Source organism: Sinocyclocheilus grahami, unplaced genomic scaffold (genome assembly GCF_001515645.1).
Source record: "Sinocyclocheilus grahami isolate Dianchi unplaced genomic scaffold, SAMN03320097.WGS_v1.1 scaffold2806.1, whole genome shotgun sequence".
Classification (NCBI taxonomy): Eukaryota; Metazoa; Chordata; class Actinopteri; order Cypriniformes; family Cyprinidae; genus Sinocyclocheilus; species Sinocyclocheilus grahami.
In genome coordinates, this window is record NW_015507982.1 from 11,878 (window position 1) to 14,272 (window position 2,395).

Sequence of the window (2,395 nt, forward strand, 5' to 3'; positions counted from 1 at the left end):
TCATACGCTTAACCACAAATAAGTATTATAATACATTAAAACTGTTCTTACGATTATTTATAAGATGATGTAATATATTATATCATTATTTATTATACTTTAAGAATAACCTTATAATGAATTACAGGCTTCATAGAAAGTGTTATCCTTCTGCCGTATTTAAGTGTATAATCCTATAAGTGTAATCCTTCTATTAAAATCTTCCACTTCACTGAAATAGTTATCAGAGAACAATCACTGTTGGGTTAACAGAAATATCAGTAACAAAAGGTGCACTGGGCATTGTGCAAAAATAATTAATATTCTACTCTGATCTGTAATGATAATCCGGACCAGAAAGGAAGACCTGCTCAGCCTCCTGCAAGGAGAAATTCCGTAGGACAGCCAAGGCATTTATATGATGGCCTGTGAAAAAACAGTTAATTTAAGTATACTATTATAGCACTACTGAACAGCAAGCCATTATACATTGGTCCATACATGAGTAGCACCAGCATGCAGTTTATACATTAGATTTTGTAAGTGCAGGAGCAGGACACTCACAAACACATTACATGGTCCGGCATACCTCTGCACTTCATCTGTGAAGCTCAGTTGTGTTGGTGTCCTATGCAGCACTCCTCTCAGATCAGCAAACAGGACAGTTGTTCCTCACTGTCGAGGTAGACAGGCACACAGGAAGAGGTTAGCTTATGAGACCACTTAGAGGGCTTCCCGTTGAGTACACCCTATGGGCAAACCATGGTGCAAAAACAGTTATTTTGAGGAAATTGATGCATTTAAGATAAAGATACAATAATTTGCAGCATAGTTAAAAGATATTGTTAATGTCATTCCTAATTAAGGCCCTTGGTGAACCTTTAGTACAGAAGGCAAACCGCTGACCATGCCTTTCAAACATCAACCAGATTAATCTAAAGTACTGCTAACAGGACAGGTTAATAACACATATTGTGGTGCAACCAAGCAATGAGCCCAGTTTAATTATGAAAGATGATTTATACTTAACTAATATGCTAAAACAATGAGTATCAAACAAGTTTTCACACTAATACAGTAAGCTACAGGTAAATCTGACACATCTCGCATCAACGTGCTTTTATCATCTTTTTAAGTTTAATTAATGTGCTGGCTAGATTGACTTATTGTAGTAATTATGTCAACAAGATTTAGCTGAATTAAATCATGACCACGTAATAATAAATAAAACTAGCAATCTGGAATTCATTATTATTTCTTAGCAGTTCTCACGCATCGTTTTAAGGCTATAAAATAAAACTTAATTGAAAATCGGTAAAGTTACTCACTCTGATTGCTCTCTGAAAAGAATAGGGTCCTAGAACTGCGGTCCTAGAACTGCGGTCCTGAAACTGCAGCCTCCGGTTGTGCAGGAACATACTATTGCTTTTGCCGAACTTTTTTTTCCTCCCTTTTCAAATCTCGTATTAGCAATGGATTCTTTTTAAGTTTAATTAATGTGCTGGCTAGATTGACTTATTGTAGTAATTATGTCAACAAGATTTAGCTGAATTAAATCATGACCACGTAATAATAAATAAAACTAGCAATCTGGAATTCATTATTATTTCTTAGCAGTTCTCACGCATCGTTTTAAGGCTATAAAATAAAACTTAATTGAAAATCGGTAAAGTTACTCACTCTGATTGCTGTCCATGTCGTCCATCTTTAGTGATCCAACTCGGTAGGTGGCGCTGTTACAAAATAATAGGGTCCTAGAACTGCGGTCCTGAAACTGCAGCCTCCGGTTGTGCAGGAACATACTATTGTTGGAAAGTGAATTACCAGCTGGCAGGTCAGAGCTGTTGATCCGGATCAGTGACTCTTTCTGTCAGTTACATAATTACACCAGTAGATAGAGACAGTGACTGTCTTTTGAACATGATGAGAGTCTTCCTTCATTTTACAGATTTGTTCACAGAAGGGTATAAATGTGTGATTCTTCACTTGCAGACACTTTGACTTCTTGAAATCCTAAAAAAAGACACCAATAAAGAGTCCCAGTCAGAAGCAGTAGTAGGTATATCATGTGTTCAGTGTGAAAAAAACAATGACAGAGAAATCATATCTTCACAGTTCTGTCAAAAGCTGAACAAGTATTTATTGGTCTAGAAAAATATGATGAGAGAAGCAGTGCTCTTATTAAGCCTATCATTTTTATTTATAGTGCTGTAGTGTGATACACATTATTTCATAGCAGCTTTGTGAATTATGTAATTCAATGCACATAAATTATTTTATATCATTGAGTCTCCAGTGATCTGTCAAATTAGACTATTACCGTCAGTAAAAGCAGCTCCATCCAGACCTACAGGTGTAACGTTTACTGACTACTGAGCGATAAAATCCTCAGAGAGTCACAAGGAAAACACCAGAA

The 2,395-nt window shown here is 36.1% G+C and overlaps 1 long non-coding RNA gene across 1 annotated transcript; it reads right to left on the reverse strand.

Moving 5' to 3' along the window:
- Window positions 1-375: 375 nt before the first annotated feature.
- LOC107575674 (uncharacterized) lies at window positions 376-1,689 on the reverse strand. Its single transcript, XR_001607919.1, has 3 exons — window positions 1,660-1,689; window positions 569-728; window positions 376-405 (listed from the first exon to the last, which is right to left on the reverse strand). It is a non-coding gene; the product is annotated as an uncharacterized lncRNA (long non-coding RNA).
- Window positions 1,690-2,395: the final 706 nt, after the last annotated feature.